This window comes from Culex quinquefasciatus, chromosome 2 (genome assembly GCF_015732765.1).
Source record: "Culex quinquefasciatus strain JHB chromosome 2, VPISU_Cqui_1.0_pri_paternal, whole genome shotgun sequence".
Taxonomy (NCBI): Eukaryota; Metazoa; Arthropoda; class Insecta; order Diptera; family Culicidae; genus Culex; species Culex quinquefasciatus.
In genome coordinates this window covers 96,843,187-96,856,187 of record NC_051862.1, presented here as the reverse complement: position 1 = coordinate 96,856,187, position 13,001 = coordinate 96,843,187, and positions in this window count along the sequence as shown.

The following is a 13,001-nucleotide window of genomic DNA, read 5'->3' as shown; positions in this document are numbered from 1 at the left end:
GTCTCCTAAGTGTGAAGGTAAGGCACGAGGAAACGGCACCGAATACCTATGTTTACATTTAGAATTTGTTGAGTCCGCCTAAAGATTCAAACCGGTGTCATCTGGATTGGGAGTCCAGTAAGCGATCCAATTGATCACGGGTATGAATCTTCAAGCAATTTCAATATGGCGACTTGTATCAGAAGAAAGTGAGGCATTTTCACTAGTTCTCACTGTCCTGTGTTCTGCGTGCACGTCCGCAAACATCGACCACACACATACTAACACAAAGCGCCACCAAGAGGCAAAAGGTAATTACGAATATTTTTTTACTTTTGTTAAAAAATATGCGGTTTTGCAAAAACAAATAACAAAACCAACTTTTAAGTGTAGTTCGACTGTCAAACTTGTTATTTGTTGCTGATTTGTTAGGAAATTTGGTGAAAATAAAAAGTTTTTTTGCAGTACCCCTTTTGGGTGGACATTTCTGTTGTCACCTTTTGGTTCTTTGGATTAGCCATGGATAATTTCACAGTGTAATAAACAGGGCAGCTTCCACCACGCGGCGCTACCGTTTTGATGAAAAAAATGATACAGGTTTTTCAGACGAGTTTCAATCCCGTGAATTGATCCACATAGATAAAGAAGAACTGGCGACCCGTTTCACCTTAAAGGTGATTAATACATGTATGCATTCTATTGCAAAAATGACTTACGAGCTCGAATTTGATAAAATCATCACATTTTATATTATTATTACAACACATTACAAAATATCATTGTAGGTACATAAGACTGTGCATGTTTAATCATGTTTAAAAAAATCCAATTTGTCAAAATATTTTAATTTCGTCGCCGTCGTGCTAATTTGTCGTTCGTGCATTGTGGACCAAATTGAGTTAAGAACGCCATTTTGTGCTCACAATGCCTCACAATTTGACCTTCACAGATCCCCAAAATTCGATTTCAATCCTAAGATGTTCAATAAATACCAAAAAATCTCCGTGCATTGTTGTCAATCTTCATATATATTATATTAAAGGCTAGTATGCAGATCGGGAGGAAAGGGGTCAAGAAACAGCTTTACGAGCAGCAGCACAAAGGAGAGGGAGCTATTTCTTGGGGCTTTTCTTTACCCTGTCTGGCTTGGTTTCGCTGCCGCTGCTACCCATTTTAATTTTTCTTGACCGATTCCTCCCGAAGTGCATATACCGCTTAAGGAAGTTTCAATCTTGTCGTGCTATCTTGTCACTCCCTGAAAATTGATATAAGTGCGACAACTGGCCAAAGGGATTTCACGTCAGAACGCGTTTGACGCATGTACAAGTTAGTCTACCGTAAACATATGTAATCATAACTCGGGACTCCAGCAACTAACTTCAACCAAACTTCGGTACAATACACAGAATGGTCAGCCAAACAAAACGTGTTTGTTATTGTTTACATTGCGTGCTATCGTTTTTGTGTATTCAAGGTCAAACATTAAAACGCGTTTTTCTAGGAACGTCGAAATGGCGGATGCGACAAGATAGCTCGACGACGTCAATTTGATTTATCAGTATCAGTCAGATTTGAGTGAATTTCACTCAGAATTCCACGGAAAATAAGTGATACTCGCCCAGATCTGAGTAAAATCACTCGAATCTGACAATTGTCCCCTTTATTCATTTCTGAGTAGGTTCGGTTTTGACGAAAACTGAGAGATTTTGAACATGCGTGCAGATGGTAGTATTTTTGAAATTTTTTAACCCTTTGTATTTTAATTGTTAAGGACAACATATTTGCAGGAGAAATAGATTTTAATTTGAACAGATCTGTTTCGGTTTGCCGTGTCTCATTATGACATTATACACTATTTACAACACTAGTTTACTACAGCCATCTTATACGGAAAAAAGCAGCTCTATCTCTCTTTCACGGCCCATTTTATCCGATCGTATAATTCTTGCAATTAGTCACTCCACCAAAGTGGTACCACCAAGTCCAAGTGAGGGAGTCAATTTTCTTCGCTTGGCGTTTTATTTGTGTCACACAAATGGCCTATAACCATCAACTGGCCTGCTTCTTCCGGTAGTGTCACACAGTGCGGCCACTAATTGCACGTCTCGTGGCCATTTTCGCATCAGTGACGACTCCGGTTCTGGCCTGGCCAGGAAACTAGTCGATGCAACAATAAAACTTTTCATTACTCCGATTGACGGAACGTGTCATTAAAGGTGCGTGGAGTAGCTATTTAGCCAGGGCTCAGACCCCTCCCCCCACAAGACGTGCAAGACACAAAAGCAGAAGAAGACCTACATTTAATTTCTTTGCCGCCCTCCTCCGAGGAAGGGATGGTGCAGTGGCCAACAAGTGCGTGGAATTGGACAACAAAGTGAGGACAGTTTTGTTTGTGCGTTGAGGCTTCATTTTCCGCACTGACCGTATCGGACCGACCTCTAATTACTGCACCGGGAAGACAATTAAAATTGTCTCAATTTAACGTACTTTTATTCGTTTCTTAGAAATAAAGGTTTTACCGTGAATAATGACTGAGTTGCGCAATACTTTGTAACGAGGCTGTGAGTATAATACAGGAAATGTTCCAGATTTGCACAGCAAAACTGCTTAGAAAAGTATTTTAAACGATTTTGATTTTTGTGCAATGCTCAATATTTTCTTTCAACTTCTGGTAGACTTAAAATGATTGTTTTGCTTTGTTATAATAGTTTGGCTGAAAACATGAAAAAGAATCAGTTAATTAAATTAGTTTTAATCGTGTGCATGAAAACTGTTCGACGGTAACATTTCAAAAGGCATCATGTACATTTTGTCATTTTCTGGGTTATTGCATATTCTGAAAGTACTCCTAATAAGCTACCTCTCCACCAAAAATAAGCAAAATTTACTTCAGTAAAGTCTGTTTAATAATGATTTTAAATAAAGTAACATAAACAAAATCTTTGCCATCAGCAGTCCCTGTTTATATAGCCCTGTCAACCTGTCAAACAAAAGACTACATGAACCTCGTGACGAAAAAAAAGCATCATGAAAAAAGCACCATGTACATTCGGCGAAGAAAAACGAATTATAACAAAGCGTCCCCCTCAATGACAGCAGGGTGATATAAACGTTGGTGATTTCAAAAGAAGTTATGTTTGCTTTTCTCAAATAAAATTACGGAAATAATGTTTTATTGAATTTGGATGATCAAGTATCAATAAAAGCAAGGTTTTTCATCGTTTGTTGTCATTTGAACAACTTATTTTGCTTTTATATTAAAATGGGAATTGAAAATGGATGCTCAACATTCAAATGCGTTTTTCTCAAAAAGGGTGGTGTGTACATGATGCTTTTTGAAATGTTGGTATCGAGTTCTGCTAATAAATCGAAATCAAACTATCCCAAATTGACTACCTCAGGTATTTTGTGGTCTCTATTGCAAGGAGTCCGAAGGCTTGAACGGGGAGAGCACCCAAACCTCTTTCCATCGGAGCAGGCTTGGTTTAGTGTGTTGTTTGTCTTTATAGCAGGGAGACGACTCCCACACCTGGGTACATAAATATGTTTTAAACTTCTAAAAAACGCCAATTTAGTGTCACTCACTGCACAAAACACTTTCTAAATTGCTTTCTGTAAAGCCTAAACTCTTGACTCAAAAAAATAAATAAAAAATCTTCAATTGTCTAGGCAAAACCAACTAGGTTGTACAAAATTAAAAGGCTTTTAAAAGATTTCATCGAATGTTCCAAAATTAATATCTGGAGTAAAATTTGTTGATAATGATGACAAGCAAGTAGAGGGTGACGAGCGGGAATTCCCGGAAAATCGACAATTTTTGGACCTCTCCATTCCCGGGAAATTTTGTCGAGAATCCCGGGAAAATTTTATACTTATAAATATCCAACTAAAATTTTATAAATTAATCTGAAAAACATTCGAAAAATTCAAAATGAGCGTTAACTTGTCGAATGTTCCAATAACTATAATTGAGAAAAGACCAAACAATGTAAGCCCTAAAATTTACCTTAAAGCATACTTAGCAGTTACATCCCAGAAATGAATTATAAAGTTTTTTTTTATTATTTGTAATAGGGAAAGCCTGTTTCAAAATGTTCAATTTTCATATTCTCTCTCGAGCATAGCAATTTCATTTTAGATGTAAATAAGTCATTTGGTGTTTCTCATCAACCTTAATATTAGGATATATTGTGGAAGAAAAATCTCTGGCTATTTGTAAAGATTGCCTTAATCTTTGTTAAGGTCCACCAATTGTGAACAATCGGGTTTTCCTGATAAATGTAAATATTTCTTCAATTAATATTTTTAGTTTACCTTAATAAAAATCAATGTCGATTTGTTGTTTTGAGTTGTTACTTGTCATATTGCAAAAAAACCCCGTTACTGGAAAGTAATATATTTGCTATTTTTTTACTTTACAAAAATCGTATAACAAGTTCATGCAACAAGCTTGTGCAACTTTTGAAAAATCACTCTCTGTGCGAATTAAGACTCCAAAACATTTTAAACTACAATTTTGAGTCCCTGAAAGCGCAATAAATGATCTTGTATTTGCAGATTCAGAAAAAAAATCTAAAGGTTGAAATAGTTCCTTGAAATAATGAGGCTACTTAAATAAACGTTTTTTTTTAAATAAGTATGAATGAATTGTAACTGAATTCTTTAAAAAAATAACAAATTTATGACCTTTCCTTTTTAAATTGTTAGCAATTTTGGCATACTAAAAAAAAACTCCCGGGTCCCGAGAATTCCCGGGAAATGGCCAAATTCAACTCTCGGTTCCCGGGAAATTCAAAATCTCGAGAATCGTCACCCTCTACAAGCAAGGGAAAAGAGCACTTTGTGTGTTTTCAACATTATTTTTCAACGTCGCTTAACAACGAGACTATTTCTCTTCCTAAAAAGAATATATTTAACACTGGAACGCTCAACGCATTTGCAACTTACACGGACGCCCAAGCCTCCCAAAAAAGGTGGTACGGTAACTTCAACTCGCTGGTTCTCATGCATTACTCAACCAACCGGGACGATTCTAGATTTCAGTGATTTGTAAGAATGTCTAGACGATCCTAAAATTTTGCAAAACTTGATTTAACAAATCTGCTATTTCAACGACCGAAAACATCGTTCCTTCCTTTTTATAACAACTGCCTCCGCGGAATTTTTGGCAATTTTTTTTACACGCGAAAAAAAGTTGGAACGATCTTTCTGAAACTTACAGATTCGATCAAATTAAGTTCTGCACAGTTTTAGAGTCATCTAGACATCCAAACAAATCACTGGAATGAAGAATCATCTTGATTCGTTGAGTTATGACCGAGAATCATTGAGTTGAAGTTACCGTACTAACTTTTTTGGAGCCTTTGAAAGCTCGTAGCTAATATTTTAGAAAGTTTATGTCGACCCTCAAAGATTGAAAAAAAAATCATGGATATTCTTTCAAAAACCTTGAAAATTTCAGTGGAAATGATTGGCAATTGTTTGAAAACAATTTATAATACTTTTTCTAGCGTTGATAATTATTCCAAGCAGGATTGAAATAGATTTAACTTTTTGTTTTTTTTTTTATTTATATTTATTCAAATTTCTTTTCCATGTACATTCATTCAGTTAAAATATTATTGAGTGTCCAATCACAAACGATGACTTTTCACCTCAATTTTAAATACTAGCAACTTTCATTTATTCATGAAATATTGTAGCTTTCGCTATTCAGTGATTTCAAATGTAGGAGGTCCTACATGTACAAAAGGGAAAAGGGATACCTTAAAACTAACTTATAAACTATATAAAGAGCGGATCAATGCAGCTGAAGACTGCAATGATTTTTGTCGAAATGCATCAATTATCTTATTGGACATAACATCCAAAGTGTCAACTTCGGCTAATTGATGAAGTTCACTGGTGCTGAACCAGGGAGGAAGTTTCAGAATCATTTTCAGAATTTTGTTCTGAATCCTCTGAAGTTTTTCTTCCTGGTTAAGCAACAGCTTGTCCAGATCGGCACAGCATAAAGCATGGCAGGTCTGAAAATTTGTTTATAAATTAACAGTTTATTCTTGAGACAAAGTCTAGAATTCCTGTTTATAAGTGGATACAAACATTTAATATATTTGTTACATTTAACCTGGATACTTTCAATGTGATCCTTGTAAGTAAGGTTTTTGTCAAAACCAAGTCCAAGATATTTCACTTGATCCTCCCACTTTAAATTTACCTCATTCATCTTTATAATGTGATGACTTTTTGGTTTAAGAAAATCAGCCCTTGGTTTGTGAGGGAAAATAATAAGTTGAGTTTTGCAGCATTTGGAGTAATTTTCCATTCTTTCAAATAAGAATTGAAAATATCCAAGCTTTTGTAATCTTCTTGTGATGACACGAAGGCTTCTGCCTTTGGCGGAGATGCTTGTGTCATCAGCAAAAGTGATTTCTGACATCCTGGGGCAAATCAGGCAAGTCAGAAGTAAAAATATTGTATAAAATTGGACCCAAAATGCTTCCTTGAGGACGCCAGCACGTACAGGTAGTTGATCAGATTTGCTATTCTGATAACATACCTGCAGAGTACGATCCGTCAAATAATTTTGAATAATTTTCACGATATAAATCGGAAAATTAAACCTTTTCAATTTCGCAATCAAACCTTTATGCCAAACACTGTCAAATGCTTTTTCTATGTCTAGAAGAGCAGCGCCAGTAGAATAGCCCTCAGATTTGTTGCTTCGAATTAAATTTGAAACTCTCAACAACTGATGAGTAGTTGAATGCCCAAGGCGAAATCCAAACTGCTCATCAGCGAAAATTGAATTTTCATTAATGTGCGTCATCATTCTATTAAGAATTATTCTTTCGAATAATTTACTAATAGATGAAAGCAAACTAATGGGCCGATAGCTTGAGGCTTCAGCAGGATTTTTATCCGGTTTCAAAATCGGAATTACTTTGGCATTTTTCCAACTACTGGGAAAATATGCCAAATCAAAACATTTGTTGAAAATTTTGACCAAGCAACTTAAAGTTGCTTCTGGTAATTTTAATTAAAATGTAAAAATGCCATCCTCACCAGGGGCTTTCATATTTTTAAATTTTTGATAATAGATTTTATTTCATTCAGATCCGTATTAAAAACTTCATCTGATGAAAATTCTTGTTCAACAATATTCTGAAATTCTATTGAAATTTGATTTTCAATAGGACTCAAAACATTCAAGTTGAAATTATGAGCACTCTCAAACTGCTGAGCAAGTTTTGAGCTTTTTCCCCATTAGTTAATAGAATATTATCACCATCTTTTAAAGAAGGGATGGGTTTTGAGGTTTCTTAAGAACCTTTGAAAGTTTCCAAAAGGTTTGGAATAAGGTTTAATTTGTTCGACATCTCTTGCGAACTTTTCATTTCGCAGGAGAGTGAATCTGTGGTCAATAACCTTTTGCAAATCTTTTGAATTCGCTTCAGTGCAGGATCACGAGAACGTTGATACTGTCTTCGGCGAACATTTTCAGACGAATCAGAAGCTGAAGATCGTCATCAATAATGGGAGAATCAAATTTGACTTGGACTTTAGGAATAGCAATATTCCTAGCATCCAAAATTGCATTAGTTAAAGATTCCAAGGCTGAATCAATATCAGCTTTGGTTTCTAAAACAAAATCATGATTTAAATTATTCTCAATATGATGCTGATACCTGTCCCAATTAGCTTTGTGGTAATTAAACACAGAACTATTGGGTCTGGTAACTGCTTCATGAGAAAGTGAAAAAGTTACTGGAAGATGATCAGAATCAAAATCAGCATGAGTCACTAAAGGACCACAATACTGACTTTGATTTGTCAACACCAAATCAATTGTTGATGGATTTCTAACAGAAGAAAAGCAAGTTGGCCCATTCGGGTATAAAACCGAATAAAGACCAGAAGTGCAATCTCTGAACAGAATTTTACCATTGGAATTTACTTTTGAATTATTCCAAGATTGGTGTTTGGCATTAAAATCACCGATGATCAAAAATCGAGATCTATGCCGAGTAAGTTTATTCAAATCCCCTTTGAAATAATTTTTATTTTCCCCAGTGCATTGGAATGGCAAATATGCAGCTGCAATCATAATTTTCCCAAAGAAGTTTCAAGTTCAATGCCCAAACTTTCAATAACTTTTAACTTAAAGTCACGTAACGTGCTATAAGTCATACTACGGTGGATAACTATTGCAACTCCACCGCCATTTCGATTCATTCGGTTATTAGTTATAACTTTATAATCTGGATCACTTTTCAAATAAGTGCCAGTTTTTAAAAATGTTTCGGTTATAACAGCAACATGCACGTTATGAACTCGTAAAAGTTGAAAAATTCATTTTCTTTCGCTTTTAAAGAGCGAGCATTAAAATTCATAATATTGATGGAATTACTTAGATCCATGATTAAACTTCAGGGTAAGAACAACATCATTCGCAAATTTTAATCCAATCTGGATTGCTTCCATCATGGATGTAGCATTACTCATTGTTTGAATCAAACCAAACAGTGAGTTTTGCAAAAAGTCATTTTTCAAACGTAACATCGCCGAGATCAGAAGATCCCAAAGCGTTGCCAGCAGAAAAATTTTCAAATGAGATTTGAGGTACCTGCCCAATTTCAGAAAGATTGGTAGAGGATTTAAAATTCGTGGATGAACCCGAAACGACGTTAGCATAAGAAATGCCATTGTTGTTACCTAACTTTTCCACGGTAGGGGTATTTCTAGAATTGTTCGAGTGAGACAGCACGAACGTTTGATTTAAAGATGCAGGTACAACCTGACTTTGAGAAAATTTCGGTTTGGATTTCGGCTGATGCTTAGCACGAGAATCCAAAACCTTTTTCTGATGGGGCAATCCCAGAAATTTGATTTGTGATTTCCACCACAATTTGCACATTTAAATTGGGTGACTTCTTTCACGGGACAATTGTCCTTGTCGTGAGAAGAATCCCCGCAAACCATGCATTTTGGAACCATGGCGCAATGATCAGTACCGTGACCGAATGCCTGGCAACGCCGGCACTGGGTCAGATTCTGGCCATTACCGCCATGTTTCTTAAAATGCTCCCACTACCCGTACATGGAACAAAAACTGAACTTTGTCCAAAAGTTTCAAATTGTTGATTTCATTTCTGTTGAAATGAATCAGATAAAATTGTGAAGTCAAACCAAAGCGAGAAATATTCCCGTTTGATTTTTTCTTCATTGGTATTACTTGGGATGGGGCAAAGCCAAGCAACACCTTAAGTTCGTTTTTGATCTCATCCACCGACAAGTCGTTGGAGAGACCTTTCAAGACCGCCTTGAATGGCCGAGCATTCTTGGTCTCATACGTGTAGAAATTGTGTTTGTGGTTTTCAAATAACCAACAAAAGTTTGGTGATCTTGTAAAGATTCCGTCAACAAGCGACATTCTCCTCTTCGACCAAGCTGGAACGAAACCTTCAAATTGCAAGTTTCCTTGCAATTCTTCAGTTGCGTTCGAAAGCTGGCCAAATCGGAGACGGAAGTCACTACAATTGGCGGAGCCTTTACTCGTTTCTCGACGGCAGAAGGCTCAGTACGAGGAGAAGGTTCCTTGTCATCAGTTTCGGATAAAACACCGAAACTGTTTGTCAATGGAATTGGAGGATTGACCTCACATTCAGAATCAGAATCAGACCTCAGAAGAGGCTGTTTTCTTTTTCTGTTTCCGTTAGCCGGTTTAGCGTTCAAACGCTTCACCGACGTAACGACCAAATCTTCAGAAGATTTGCGTTTACCTTTGTTTTGACGCATTTTGCAAGCAAAGTTCTCTTAAAAAGATGGCTTCGTTTGTAAAATACAACAAAATTTCAGGCGGGGTTAGTCTTGAAAAGACTGTTTAGAATTTTGGAAAATAACTCAGGTAGTCTTTAAAAAGACTGTGAATTTTGTTTTGAAATAACTCTGAGCTTAGGTAGTAAAAAATACCGCAGCTCTAGTGTCCGTTCACCACGAAGGTTCGCAAGACACTGCAACTTTTTGTTTGATTTTTTGTTGGATTCTGACGAAAAGTACCGTAGATAGTTTTAAATCGCAAAAACTAAGATATTTTGAAAACTAATGAATTCTCAATTGGTGAAGAATTTCCCCTGGGGAGAACTTTGCCATGCAATAGAATAGAATGCAATAGAAATCTTGTGTTTTTAAATGTTTTTGCTTAATACCTAAATCTTTCTCTGGCACTTTCGTGATGAATATAAAAAAGTTTAAAAATTTTGAAAAAAAATTAAAGGCATAAGCAGTTGCTTTTTCTTTCTTTCTCAATTTTTTATTTTCAGTATTTTTGTCCATGAAAATATTCAGTTATATAATATTCAAAACATGAAAATATGATCTTTACACAATAAACATGTTTTAAGTATATTCAGAACAATATCATATTTTTTTTATTTTTATGACTAATCCAAATCCAAAGTCCTAAAAAATCATGTTTAATTTTTTTTGTATCATTTAAATGTGAAGATTTGTTCTTATGATACTAAGAGATTTTTGAAAATTTACGATTACGTTTTACTGAAAACTAATACAAATCAAATTAGTTTATCAAAAAATAAAATAAATAAAGACGATATAAAAAGGTATAAATACAATATTACAAATTTCTGAAATTTTCATTGACAAAATCTACTTCAATAGATGAACTATTCATAAAATGTTAGAAGTTTATTTTGTTCATTTAGGTTCAAAAATAAATTATAGTAGTTTTGAAATAATAATAGGGCCGTTACAAATATTTCTTTAAGTATCTGTCCCTCGACTCTAACCAAAGGCAAAGAAATAAAAAAGTGAAAAAGTAATGGTTCCAACATTTGAATAAACAAAATGTTTTAAACTCCATTACACACCTGTCCAGTTGTTTTGCAATCAGTAGTTTCCAAAACATTTATATATTGAGGAAAATTGTATTTTTTGCAAATAAAAGTTTTTTTTTCAGTTGTTTTGTGACTCATTGAATCATTAGCAGTAACTGACAATTTATTCAATAATTTCCTCGAATGTTGAGATTATTTTGATTATGAGCTTGTCCTATTTTTTTAGAAATATTTATTATTGGTTTCGGGTTGTTTAATTTTTATAAACATTAAAAAATATTGGAAAATTACATTTATCTTAAATTCTTCCAAATTTGTTAGGTGATGAGGATGATGAGGTGGATTTTATGAGAACATTATTTACCATAATTTTACTTGGGATTTTGACTTTTTTCACCTTCAAAGTTATCCAATAATATTGTTAGTGAGTTTTAGTTATTTAAAACCATTAATTATTTTTGTTTTGTGAGAAAAAAAACTGTTAAAAGAAATCCCGTATTTGGATCACTGGTTGAAAATAACTGTCCTTTAGTCTCCTATGAAACTATGGATAATCTTACGATAAAAATAAAACTTTGTTTTATTTTCCTACTCTTAACATCAAATTTGGGCGACTTAAAATATGTCAAATTCTTTTTAATGTTTGTTACATTACCACATGGTTGTATTAAATATTCAATTCCCGCTGTATTGGATCATTTTGGAGCAGTTTTGAGATCATAGTTGATCTCAACAACTTTGAAGAATTGACAAAAACTTTTAATCGTTATGTTAAGCTTAGGGGTGCATTTCAATTTTTGAATTTGTATCACAAAAAAGCTTTTTTAAATCTATTTCATTCAACCTCAACTCACATGACAAACCTCATTTTCGCAACTCATCGATGGCAGCCAAAGTAGAAAAAAACTTCACGTAACGAAATTTGAACCCTTTTTGCTTCCATCGCCAAACCCAGCACACTCCCCACCAATCGACCAACCTTGCAACATAACACACAACACACACACACACCCGCCCGCCAACCGTCGGTGTCACAAGGAGTGTGTGCAAGACAAGCGCCATTTTGTTAGCGAAATTAAATCTCATTAAGGGCGCGACACAACGACGACGACGCGGGACGAAAGGTGTGATGCAGAAAGTGGGCGCGCAGGACGAAGAAATGCATGCATCACGTGTGAATGTGTGTGTCACTTGAGAGCACAACCATATTTGAAAGACGTCGTTGACGCGATGCATTTTTCAGTGCGAATGGCGGTTTTTTCATTCTGATTTTGCACTGAGTTCAGGTGCGCATGTGGTGGGGTTCTATCCTAGAATGGTTTCAACCAGCTCGAGGGACGATGGCGACGAAAATGCATCCATGATGCACATAATGCACCCGACTGACGGACGATTTTCTATGCAAATTGTATCATGGAATAAAAAGTGTCCAGAAAGTGGTGTGCTTCAAGTTTGGCTAGAAATCTTACTTGTGATTACTTTTCTAAAAATCATAACATTGTGTAGAAATTGGCATATTTTTGTCCAGTTTACTCAACTTATGAATTTTATTCAAGTAGTTTAACAACAGGCAGATTTCAGTTTCAAGATAAGTTACTCAGTACCGTCACCTAGGGCTAATCGGGACCCGTGGGTAGAAAGAACAGACACAGAATAACAAAAATAGTGCATCGTTTTCCAAATATAAAGTTTCTATGTGCTCTAAAAACTAATGTCCCTATTCAGATTGTAGTCCCAATTCGCACAAGTTGACGGTAATCATTATCATTCGAATTTTTATGTAAATTTCATAGTTAGTTACTTTAAAAATAATAAAAAAAGCAATCTTTTCTTCACCGATTGTTTAAAACATTCTTAAACGATATTTCTAGAGTTTTTTTGAATAGGTCCTATGAACAAATGAAACACAATAGCTTATTGGGCCTTTAAAAAAACTATAGATTTATAACACACACGATTTTGAACAAAAACAAAATGACAAAAGGCTGTGATTTTTGTGTTTTTCTCCCCATAAATAGTTTTGGCTATTTATTAATCATCTTATGCCCAATAATTTTGAAGGATAGTTATTTTCCGTTGTGTGTGAAGTTATGTTAACCCTCTAGTGCACAAATGTTTTTTCGAAAACTTTTCTTTTTCCGTGTTCAGGAGGCAATGTTATGCAAC